We start from the raw sequence: 13,293 nt of genomic DNA on the forward strand, positions 1-13,293 counted from the left end.
GAATCTGAAGGAAGCACTTTGGTGGAAGGGCAGTGCAGCAACAACTTGTTTTCCTTATGGTGTGAAGTGCAAGCTCAACTCCTCCATCACACTTAAACCTTGAAGGGCATCAGACAGGGAAATGATCTGTACAAAACTCAAAATCTTAACCCTGCTCCCAGCAGAATACATACAACTTTTGAATCACTCGAAGAAAATAAACAACCCAGCAAGCATGCAAGTCACGGACATCTTAAGTGTGAGGCACTAAAAATGTTTTGTTTTGCAATAATAACCAAGAGGCCCATTCTTTTAAGTACACGTACACAGCCTGCTATCCCCAAAGGGAGCAGCCCACACAAGGGCAGCACAACATCACAGCATCCATTCAAGCATCAATCTCAAAAGCAAAACAAAAAATGATACATCAGGAAAACAAAATAAAAATCGACAACTCTTAAAGCATTTATTTTCACAATGTAAGATTTTTTTTTACCAAGTTGCTCCCAGAAAATCCAAAAATCAGGATTTAACGACAGTAACCAGAAAGAGATGCAACCCACTGCCTGAACAGTTCATTTTGAAAATATTTCCTCATATTTTCAAGTCAATTGCACAAAAGATCTGACAGATACCTTTAGAAAATTACTCCTCTCATAGCCTCTGAAACAGCATTTGCTGTAGCATCAAGCCACCTCCTTATACAGTTTCTAACTCAAAGCAGCAAAACAGACTTCCCAGCCTGTAAATGCAGCAGTGTTATCTGTTGATTTTGAGTCATATTTCCTTACTTGGAACAACATAACTTCTAGCTGTTGGACTACTAAAAGAAAAGGCAATCGTTACTACACTGAGTTTGTAGTCTCCTTCATGTGGGAGATCTGATACAAAATATTCACAACTTCAATCCTGGCAAAGTACCCCAAGGGAATTGAAGGAAGATTCATCTTCTTTCTTCCTGCTTTTCATATGAAACAAACAAACCAAACAGGAAAATATATGTGTGTGTGTGTGTGTATATATATATATGAGAAAAAGTATGATCGGCAACAAAGAATGCCACTATACAACTTACAGCAACAGGTATTACGCAGATGACAACGTAAAGTCATTCCAAAGTCACTCCTGAAACTGTTTTTACTAGCTGAACTTTAAGTCACAGAACCCAAACACTTCATATCTGGGCACGTCTGAAAAATACAGAGTAATGTATAAACGCAAGAATTCCAGGCAGTTGAGATCTTGGTTGCACCTCAAAAGAGGACCCTGTGATATGAACTTCACTCAGAGATAATTAATCTTGTTTACCATCATTACCATTAGGCTGGCATCAATATCATAAGGGACCTTTTTCCAAAGACATGAACAAACTGCTATAGTACCTACACAGTGATTTCAGGGTGATTTAGATTGACTGCAGTAAATGTAGAGTAGCAGAAGGATTCTTGCTTCCTCCATTGTTACAGGAATTTGATAAAAAAATTATGATGCAAGTTTCTGGGACAAACCACTATATTTAGCTGCAAACTAATCCTGGTCAGGGGGAAAAAAAAGACCAGTTTTCTGCAGGCAGCTGGCAGGGCAGTCCCTGGCTCTGGCAGGAAGCAACTGTGTAAGGCAGGACTGTCTGTTTTAGTGATAGCAGAACTTTAAATCTGTGCAGGTGAATTGCGAAACCACAACATGAACCTCCTCTGACTCTGCAGCAAACAAAACCCCCACAAATTTGCCAAAATACTGTTCCCTTAAAAGCTTCACAGTCATTTAGATGTAGCTTCAATAGTTCCACACCTTGCAGCAGATAAGTGGCATTTGGAAAAAAAGCAGAGAAACACCAAGCTGCTTTTTGCTCTCTGCATTCAAATTCACCCCAGTTGCAAGTCTGAAAATTGCCCTTCAGCATTTTTTGTTAACGCTACATGTTAACACCAAACAGAGTCAGCAGCTTCCACCTCCGTGGAGATCACTATTCTATAATGCTAAGGAACTGTATTCCTCCCAGTCACCTGAACAGCATGACAGAAGCCCATTTCATGCTACCAATGCTCCACCTGCTGGTACACAGATAGTACAGATCAGTCCAGACAGCATTCTGACCTTAAAGAAAGGCAAAAGGCAAGCAAAAACAACAAAACCAAACAGAAATATTTCTCAGTATTCCAAAGCATCTACAGCGCCCACCACAAAACCTCCCTTGGAGAACTTGGCAGTGCAACAGATTTCTGAACAATCAAATTCCTAAAAAGCATTTGCAAAATCCACTAACCAAGGCGGCTGGTTATTAACAGACAAGCAATAATTACTTCATTAGGTGAAGGGTACAGGCCTGTGGTAAAGTCTGCCCACAAGATTTAACACAGAAACACCATTAAGTCTTGAGGTTCTACATGATAAATTAGGTTTTATCTAGATTTAAAGTGCACTTTCCTAGAGAACAAAGCTGTCATTAAAAAGAATAATTCTCTCCAACACAAACGAACCACAAAACTAAGAAGAAAACAAATTAGGTGGAGTAAATTTAACCATACCAACTCATTTCCACATATTTACACATGAACAACAACCACGTGCCTACATGAAAAACAAAACCTCCTTATAGGACTCCTGCCATGCTCAGTTCACACAGACCCACTGCTTTTATTCTTCTTTTGTAGTGACCAAATCCCCACTTTGTTTTACAGAACCGCTGCACCTCAAGCAGCAGCCTGCAGAAACTGTATTAGCCCAATAGAGAAGTAGTAAAATCATCTATAAGATGAAACTACTCCAGGAAATCAGCCTTAGAAGGTCAGTTTCACGTGGAGTTTGTGATCTGCTTCTCAATCTGAAGAATTCAAATGCACCTGAATGAGTGTTAACCCTATCATACCAGCATACTATGAACAGCCTACACTATTAAGTAGACTTCTACAACAGTACATTTATAATACATCAACAAATGGACTTAAAACTACTTCTGACCTTTTCTCCGTAAGTAGCTGACTTATAAAAACTCTCTTGGTGCAGTTTAATTAATGATTAACAGTCTTTAAGAACCACAGCAGAGGTCTGGTTGTATGGGGAAGCTTGGCTCTCTTATATATCTGTCCTATCTCACAGCTGATTCAAGTGTTGAACTTCAGAAGCTGTTTAGTTGTCCATTCTGCTAGATACCCTGCAGATACAGCAGACCAACCTTCATGAAGCTCTAGGAGTTACCCCAACTTCCCTTAATTTTTCCTTCAAGTGCTGTTCCCTTGACACAGGACAAACATGGGACAGGTTGCAGAACTGCTTTCCCAAATACCAGAATGCTCCCAGTGTCCCAGTGACCTGAATGCACCCCAGTGTGCCTGATGCACCAGCAGACAGCTTAGTTCTCCCATTGTGCTGCATTAAAAGGATGGTGTCATTGGCCTACAGAGAAATCTGGCAGCTAAGACAAGAGAACCTATGAAAACAAATCCTGGAGACCACTGTGTTAGGATAACTTGTACTCCAAAACCAGTCCTGGAAATGAGTCCACTATATATTCTTGTCTTAACCTAATTTCATAGAAAAAATGTTTAGTTATCTTTGTAGAAGTGAATGCAATGTTAACTAAGAAGTTTTACTAGCTAAATCCACCTAGAGAAGTTGTAGATGCTCCATCCCTGGAGGTGTTCAAGGCCAGGCTGGATGGGGCCCTGGACAGCCTGGTCTAGTAATACATAAGGACATATGGTCTAGTAATACATAAAGAGGTTGGCAGCCCTGCCTGCAGCAGAGGGTTGGAGCTTGATGACCCCTAAGGTCCCTTCCAACCTAAGCCATTCTGTGATTCTATGAGATCCCCAAACTAATAATCTAACCAAAGCTCCAAAAGCAGTAGATTGAAGGGAAACAATGAGAAAATTATATTTATTTGCAAGCACAGTCTATATATGATCAGATCAGTTATTATCAAGTTTTAGCAGCAGCCCAAATAATATATCATATGTGGTTTATATATAAACATCTGGAAGTACTCTCAGAAAACACGAGGTTAGCAGAGCATGTTATACTATCGTAGATAAGCAAGTTGTATGAATATATTCAAAGCAATGACGCATGTCAAATATGGACCATTCAGCAGAGTAAATACAGATAGAAAGAAAAAACCAACAGCCTTTAGGCCCAAAGATGCCCATCTCCAGGAAAAGCCATGAACAAGCAGCAGCTTTCACGACCACAAAGTACAAGACAAAAGGAACACAAAAGAAACAATGATGAAGAACTCGCAGCAATCTTAACTTTATATACTTAACGAAAAGGTAATTGAAGTTAAAGCTGACATGAGACTACTGCTGCAAACAGGGCCTCTCCAGGTCCAACAGCTGAGCTACATCTTAGAAATCCCAGGTAACAGCAGCTAAATACCTAGACAAGTCATCACTCACTTCAATGCCAAAACTGAGTTTTTAATGTATTGTACTTCCACAGGCTTTTTCCAAATAATACTTTACTGAACTGTGACCTCCATTTTACTCTGATGGAAACACACTGTGCCAGCCAGCAGCCCTGAGCAGCCTGTACCCTGGGATATAAGCTCTGGAAGCTCACACACTCAGAAGCACTTTCTGCCAAGCTGCAAAAGGTCAGCAGGGCATCTACTGTTGCCAAGCATCAGCTTTGGGAAACAGCAGTTTCCAGAAGGTACAAATTTGAGCCTTTTCTGTAGGTTATCAACACAATCACAATGCACCTCACCAATTACTCCAAACTGTGGACTTACACCATGACTTCTGCTAGTAAAAATGCTCTGTGTAATGCACTGAACAATTAATAAACTAAACAGCGTAAGACAAAGCAAAGAGGAGGGAGAGCTCCATCTTCAACATTTAGAAACACTCTGAACATCAGAACAATGACAACCTTGCATTTGGCTGAGCTGCGCTGTATCTGCAAAGGAAACAATGAAGTGAATAGATGAAGGAAGTCCTCTGAGTTTCACGTGACAATTTGATTCATTATACTCATGTTAAGCTTCAAGTGTTCATTTGTTCTCCACACAGCTCTTACACTGCAAAAGGATGTTTCAGGTGAACGGATTTCTATATACTTGTCATATGAATGCTAAAGTTTTCATAAATTCAATTAATACCACTTATAACATAGCAGTGATTCAGTATGAAACATTAGAACTGAAGTGTGTTTTGGTAGTATAACTGCCTCATTCCCACAGGATTCAGCATATCCTCAAACAGGAAGCAATCTTATCTAGGGCACTCCTTGTGAATACATTCATCTTTTTTCCTTTCTCTTTCTAACCGCCACTTCCGCAGAAATACAGCCTTAATTCCCTCAACCTCCGCACGCAGTAGAGCTCTTTACCAGCATCACTCAGGCTGAGGTATCTTAAAACAACAGTACACAAGGATACTGATACTATGGAAGAGTAATTTCAAGCGCAGCAAGTTCATGCGTGCCAAATAAGTTTTAAACTAGAAAAAGGGTTGTGCTTCTGCTTATTAAGTACTACCTTAGACAAAACAGTTCCCCTTCATGGTTAGAAGGGTGTTCTCCAGTTAGAGCAGCTCACTGCTATCCCAAGTTATTGAACTCCCTAAAAAAGAAACAAAGCAAGAATGTTTTGAGACAAATATACAGGAGGAAAGATGGATTTGACAAGTTATTGCTATGCTCACCAACAGCATCTCAATAGCTTTTGTACAGATCATAGCCTTCGTTATTACAGTAACAAAGTGATATCCTAAATTTTCTTAAGCAAAGTGGGAAGGGACAGCATTTCTACCTGTGGATTTTTTTTCAGTATAACACCTACACAATGCTAAGGGTTAAGGGATCAATCATTCATCACTACAATCCCTGTTTTCTTCATCACTCCAGTACTGCCTCCAAGCTATGATCTGGAAGAGATCACAGAGCTACACAATGGGTAGCTGTCAAGTCTAGAAAGTCTCCAAACCAGTTACAAAACTTCTTTTATCTAGTTAAAGTACCGCAAACACATCTTGCCATCTCTAGTTTGTTTCAGCAAAACCTCTCACAACAAGGAATATCTGTAGTATCCAGGCAGTAATATTTTAGAGCATTAACACCAAAACAATCCAAACAAACTTACAGGTGAGGTTTCTAACACAGAACAAATGGCTTTTGTGCTTTGTTTTTCCTTAAGTTCTTTCAGCCCCAAAGGCTCTGACCTTTCTGTTCCTCCCACAGGCCCCCTCACACAACAGCAGGCATGCTTCCACCACTACACACGGGGCAAGCTCATGATTCTTTTTTACCATTCTTTTGCATAGATCATAAAATAATTAAATCCCTATCATGGTAACTAAGCCAAAATTGCAAACACCACACGTGCTTCCACAGCCTACTCAGCTTGTTCCCAATCTGATTATTCACCTGTTTTGTTCTGACTGCCATCTGCCCACTCCTCCTCCTGTCTGCCTCCAACACACACTTTGTGCCATCTCAGAAACATTTCTGCTCTACCCCTTCCTGCACGCTTCTCCCAGGTCACTGATACACACACTGAATAAACATGATTGCAGAATTGCTCCTTGGCATTCATCTGTCACTACTTTTCAAATGGACTCCAGAGGAGAGCAAGTTTTGCTACCTAACTCCTAAAGAAAAAAATAAAAAAACATTTACTCCCCATCTAAGATAGATATTTAATAGGAATCATTTATTTACAGCCATATCTCACGTATGTATTTACATGGATCCTCAAGGCAGAAAGGAGATTCAAGAGCAAATCAGCTCTATTTATCTTCCATTTGAACTGGGACATGAGTACCCATCGCCAGCAGATACAAATATATGTACTAGAATAATCACGTAGGTATTTTTATTTTAGGCAAACAATCCACTGCTTTGTAGAACCTGACAGTTGTCTCCATTAGCTCTATGGACTGCTGTAGCCAAATCTTATCATGTGTTGAAAAGGACACTGGGATTAATTATGTAGCTCCAATCTGGCCCTTTTATTAGTATCAGGAATGTGAGTTTCTTAAGCCGTACATGACAGTCACTCAAAACTCCATCTGGCTCTTTTCATTTACACCCAGAACTTCCACGCTCAGAGTCCATGAATATATATTAACTGCACTGATTTGGGGTTGTCGGTTTTATTTTCTTTCCTGCTCTCCTAAAGAAAGGAAGAAAAGTTTTATTAAAAGGCTTAAGTATTTACAGGTCTGTTCCCTCTTCTTAGTGTATGGAAACGTAGGAAGTAGCAAAGAAACGTTCCATGCCTCTTTACAGAGAGATTTTTCATTCAAAAGAAGAAAAAGAAAGAAAAAAAGTAGGAAAATAAATCCAAGGGAGCCTTCACTTCACTTTGTCTGCCCTGACCTTTAGCCCTGACACCCACTGCATCCTGTGGGAAACATCCTCCAAGGGCCAACTTCCTTATAAATATTTTAGCAGATTTAAGCATCCTGAATAGATTCTGTCCACATGAACAAGATGAAAAGACTACTGAATATGGACAATATAGATGTGGATTCTGATAGTCACGTAAGCATCCATAAAGCAATAAAATATAATGCCATGGAATCCCAAGTGCACAACGTGCAGGTGCTTTCTTACAAGGTTTTACAACTTCTGCAAGTCCACCTTCCTGCATATGCTTTTAAAACATATTTCCATTTCCTCAAGAAAATAGCAAAAGCACTAAAAAGAGCCACTGCATTCTTAGATGTGTGATAAAGGCAGCAGAGATCATTCAATTCCTTACTGAAAACAAAAATTCAAGCCCTTCTTAGATGTTTCGCCAATAAATTTCCTTAAAATCTGCAAGATCTGCTCACTCAGGAATTTGTTTGGCTTCTAAGTGTCAAAGCATTGCACCTGTTCCTCCTCAGATGCCCAGTTTCCTGGTTAAGTCTCACACTCCAGCACAATGAGGAACTGTTTCATGCAGTGTGGAACGGATCACACTGGGAAGCCACGAGAAAGATTCCTTCATTCCTTCCAAGGCCTTTCCACAAACGCACTCCTACCCAGGTGCACTTCTCCTGCCCGTCAGCCTTTCCCATCAGCGCTTATAACAAACTCTACAGCCCTTCAAACACAGCTCTCCAGAACAAGCCACAGTGCCATGCAAGCACATTCACCAGAGCAGAGGAGCAGAAACTTGTCTCCTTCATAGTGCAGGAGCACAAACAGAAGAGACAAGAGTATTGAAGAAGCAGAGGGAACTTCACTTTGTAACTGGAGCACGAGGTAGCGTTTAAACAAGGTGGCCAAGTTACTTTCTCTGCGTTAACAGATATCACATCACTGAAGGATTTCATGCCTGATGACTTCAGATTTAGCAAGAAAGAAAAAAAAAAAAGAAATTGAAGGAATGTTTCTGAAACCGTGTAATGAAAGCTTTGCTCCAGTTTCACAGTACCTCCATTATGCATCGCTAAATAACTACAGGAACAAGAGTAAAGCATCGGTCCACCTGAAGGCAGAGTTTCTTTCCAAGACCCCTAACAAGCAGTGCACAGTAAGAGTATATAAAAGCCTCTCTCTTCTAGTCCTAACGTTATTAAAGCTTTTGTTGAAACCACAGTCCTTCGTTTTCTATGTCTGTTCTATCACCAGCCATCAAAACTGCATTAGTGGTCCATCTGCGCGTGATACAGATCAGGACTGCAGACTGTAGAAGTACAATTACCTCTGTAGCTGCATTACTTCATAGTGCCTATTACCAGAAAGAGCAGAGGACAGGCTGCGTTCACTCCAAGTTATCCCTCTGATGTTTCCTATGAAGACAGTATCATGCTCTTGGCATGGCTCTCTCTCCAGCACACTTGTGAGAGATTTGCATGCAGACATTTGAGACAACGAGAAGCCAGTAACTGCTCTGCTCTCAAAACGTACAGTAAGATAACGCCAATGATTTTCATGCATGAGAACAGCAGGACAGGATGTACAGTGGGAGCTTACATAAGACACAGGCACTGCTGGGAACCGACAGAAGTGAGCAGCATAAATGGCTCAGAAAAACGCTGATGTCACTCGCACACATTTGGGTTGTTCTGGCTTCCCACACCCCAAGTTCCCCTGATCCTACAACTGCCTTTCTGGTGGTCTGTGAAACCTCTGTGCTGAAAGCCAAGAAAGAAGCTGTCCTCAAAAACTCACATTCCTCACTAACATTAAGATGATAGATTAAGAAAAAGCACAAACAAAAAAAGACTCTAGGATTTACTGTAGTACTTACAAGCAAGAATCTAAAGAAAAACAGAAACTGTAATGGAGGAGTGGAAAAAAAGCATGTAATTATGTACACAAACACTTGCTCCTAATGCCTACTGAGAAAATGGTTCAAGCATAACTTATCTGCGTTAAAACATGACCTCTGCAAACCTACTAAGGTCAATGAGACTCAGTAGTTACTCAGCGAGCCCTGCTTGCATAAATTAGAGATGCCTAAGGGTAGCTATGAAACTGGTATTTGATTTTTCCAGGGCACCTACATCTCATGAATTAACAATGAATTGCCATTTTGCCAGAGCAACTTTCAGTTTTGTTGTTAAAACTGAAGACAAAAGTCTTCTGTTGTGCTCACCTCCTCCTCACACAGAACACTTGTCCTATTTAGCACTATGGAAGTTCCAAACAAACTTGAGCAGACAAGCGATAAAAACTACAGAACAAATTACTCTCAGAAGCAAAACTTAAAGACACCGGGCAGTTAGTGCTGCTTCGTGGTGTATCCTTCCAGAATAGATCAGAAAAGCAAACAAGCTAAAGAAACAAAAACAAACTCAAAGAACACCAGACAACAAGGCAGCTGCTCCAATTTGCATAAAGCAAAACTGCAGAGGAAAACTCAGCTGACTCCTGAGAGCAGCAGCTCCAGCTCACCTGCTATGGCGGTGGCAGCTCTGTTCTCGAGAGCGGCACGAAGCACTCCAGGCAACTCCTACAGAGTTTTCAGATTCCTCTAGTGAAGTGTTTGCCAGCGCCATACTTAAGGCAATTCATTTTCTACACAGATCATGTGAGAATAAAAAGACTGTTTCCCCGAACTGCTCAGCTTGTTGTTATGAACTTACTGTCACCTGCTTCAGTATTTTCTTGCTAATATGGAGGCACCTCAAGACAGTACCTCATAAACAGTACTTACACAAGTATAGCTGTGTGGTGGCACAGAGAGCTACAAACCAGTTCTAAGTAATTCCTTGATCACACCAAGATGTGAGCAGACACACTGGAACATCTCTCTTCCAGTTCCATACCAATAGCCTTGATCTACCTCCTCACCCAGAGACAAGCAGCCACATTAGAAACTCACTAGGTTTCCTTAACAGTAGTGGCGCTGTTTTAAGAAAACAGGAGAAAAAACTACTTGTACTGCAGAATGGTGGTTATTTAAAAGGATATTAGAAAACTTTCTGCATATAAATATGAAATGTGACTTCACACAGCCTGCAGAAGGGGGCTGGAACTCAACGATCCTTAAGGGCCCTTCCAATCTAAGCCATTCCTTGATTCTAACATTGCATATCACAGAGTATCATGAGCTATAAAGTGTCCTCTGAAGGAAGAGTCTACTTCTGTGCAATGTTACTACCACAGGAAGAGCTTGCAAGCAAAACAATCTTGGATGTAGTGTCTATGCTACAATAGAGAAACAACACAACTATCTACCTGTTGTTACTACAGCTGATAAGCATTTCAGGCTCATTAGTGTTTATTCACAGTATGCTTTTGGAAAGCACTACTATTTCTGATTCATAAGAAAACATGGGATTGATACAGAACAGTGACCCAAGGTCACAGAGTAACCAAGTAATAACTTCACCTGGTTTTGCCTCAGTGCAACTAATACTTCCTATTACTGAGTCACTCCTGTCCCTCTGCATGACTCTGAACACGAAGAGACAACGGCCTGTCGGTAGCACTCAGTCTCCGCACGCTGATAGCAGCTTCACTCCAGGGTTTGCTAGAGAGAGCCGTGCCCTGGGGCATGTAAGAGCACACAACCCTACTCCAGCACTGTGAGGGAAAAAAGAAAAGATACAGGAATATAAGAATATATAATATTATGCAGCCTGCTTTGTCTGTGATTACAGCCTGTCTTTCAGCTAAACCAAACAAATAAAGAAGAGTCCTTCACAATTTTACTCCATCGTGCTACAGACCACCAGGCAAGGGCAAAGTGCAAGAAGGGACAGCGGGAGAGTTATGCAAAGCTGGGGGCAGAAGGAAGGGGGGGAGGGGGAAAGAAGGAGACGGGGGGGAATCAGTCCTGTTCAAGCCCACAAAAAATATTTAATGGTAAACAACGCAATAATAATCCCACACAGATAGAAAACAAACCCAAACCCTCCGCCTCCCCCTCCCAGCTCAGCGGGCTGTGGGTGCGGGGCGCTTCCCCAGCTCCCCATTCTGCGTGGGAGGTCACGGTAGGAGCGCGGGCCCGAAGACCCCACGCCACAACGAGGGGCGGCGCCGAAGCTAGCCACCTTCCCCATCTGCCTCGAGCCACCACGGGGGGATACCGACCCTCCGCCCTCCCCCTCGGCTCCCGTGATGGGCCGCAGCGCCGTTCTGCAGGCCCAGGCCGGCCGGGCCGCTGCTCGCCTCCGCCTCAGCGCTCCCCGTACCTGCCAGGGGATCGCGCGGCCGATGCCCCAGAGGGGCGAGGAGCGCGCGCTGGCCCCCGCCCCGCCCTCGCCCGCCCACTGGCAACCACAGGCCTGAGGCCCGCCTCCCCGCGCTCACGAGGGCCGAGCCGCGCCTGTCCCGCTCCCGAGCCGCCCCGCGCGCGTCCCGCCGGCGTCTCCTGCTCGCCTTTACTTTGACCTTTTCCGTGTCTCCGCTCCCTTGTCCCCGGCACTCCTTGACGTCACTGCCATGGCAACCAATCCCCGCCCCCCCCCCCCTTACCACCAAGCGGCGCTGCCCCCGTCCCGCCTCTTGCACGCACGAAGGTACGTACGTACGCACGCGGCTTCAGAGAGGGGAGGAGCCGCCTCACAGAGTCACAGAATGAGCTGGGTGGAAGGGACCTCAAGGATCATTAGTTCCAACCCCCCTGCCTGGCAGGGCCACCAAACATACACCTTTACTAGATTCAGGTTGCCAGGGCCCCCGTCCAACCTGGTCTTGAGCACCTCCAAGGACGGGCATCCACAACCTCCCTGGGCAGCCTGTTCCAGGCCTAACCATCTCTCCTAAGTGAAGAACTTCCCCCTAACATCCAACCTAAAGCTTCCCTCTTTTAACTTAAAACCATTTCCCCGTGTCCTGCTATTGTCAGCCCTTTCGAAGAGTTTACTCCCCTCTGGGAGAAAGTTCCCTTCAGGTATTGAAAGGCTGCAATGAGGTCACCCCGCAAACCCTTCTCTTCTCTAGGCTGAACAAAACCCAACTCCCTCAGCCTTGTCCTCATAGGGGAGGTGCTCCAGCCCCCTGATCATCTTCGTGGCTCTTCCTCTTCAACCCTTTCCAAAATCTCCATGTCTTTTTTGTACTGAGGGCTCCACAACCTGGACACAGCTAACAACAGATGGGGCCTCACAAGAGCAGAGTAGAGAGGGACAATCACCTCCCTATCCCTGCTGACCACCCCTCTCCTGATGGAGCCCAGGATCCCATTTGCTTTGCCGGGCTGCCCAGAGCGCACTGGCTCTCTCTATTTTGAATACGGTCTTTTGTCCATCAGGGACCCCAGGTTCTTTCTTCTGCCAAGCCTGCTCTCAAGGACCACTCCTCCCAGCCTGTACAGGTGCCTCCTGTACGGCCCAATGGACAGTGGTTTAATAGGAGTAACTGCCTGTGAAGTGGTTGACCACAGCTTTGCACAGCTTGAGCTACTTGATTTCCAATGCTTTCCAATGCTTTCCAATGCTGTGCTTGTTCCTCCAGCATCCGAACCACGAGCCTGACTGTGGCCTCAGCAGCGGTGCAGATTGTTACAAGCGTAACATGCAAGCTCTCGTTCATCACTGGTAAAAACTGATAGCTAATGAATGGTTGATTTTCACTGCCTTGAAAAACGGTGCTTTGCAGCTGAGAGTTTCCTCTGTCAAATCGTGTTGTTGTTCTCTTTGTAAATGTTTTAGTTTGTGTGGAAATAAATAGGAGGCATTACTTTTGGTGCAACCTGCTGAACAGGACATAGTGAGAAGGAGATGGTGTGAGGGAGGAGTTGAGGAATTGGTCCTAGGAAAGGAACTGGTTCTTGTCAAACATCAGATACCAGGGCTCAGCACTACAAATATCACCTCCCAGCAAGGGCAAAGAAAAAGCAACCTCTCTCCTTTGCCTTGTGCATGACACAAGACATCAAGTTGCTGATGAGGACACTGAAGTATGGGGCTGATTTTGGATGCCTGAGTG

General features: G+C 43.5%; 1 long non-coding RNA gene across 1 annotated transcript; it reads right to left on the reverse strand.

Moving 5' to 3' along the window:
* Window positions 1–420: 420 nt before the first annotated feature.
* On the reverse strand, window positions 421–11,805 carry LOC107310571. Its single transcript, XR_004306294.1, has 2 exons — window positions 11,755–11,805; window positions 421–10,944 (listed from the first exon to the last, which is right to left on the reverse strand). It is a non-coding gene; the product is annotated as an uncharacterized LOC107310571 (long non-coding RNA).
* Window positions 11,806–13,293: the final 1,488 nt, after the last annotated feature.

The sequence above is a fragment of the Coturnix japonica genome, chromosome 2 (assembly GCF_001577835.2).
Source record: "Coturnix japonica isolate 7356 chromosome 2, Coturnix japonica 2.1, whole genome shotgun sequence".
In the NCBI taxonomy this organism is placed as follows: domain Eukaryota; kingdom Metazoa; phylum Chordata; class Aves; order Galliformes; family Phasianidae; genus Coturnix; species Coturnix japonica.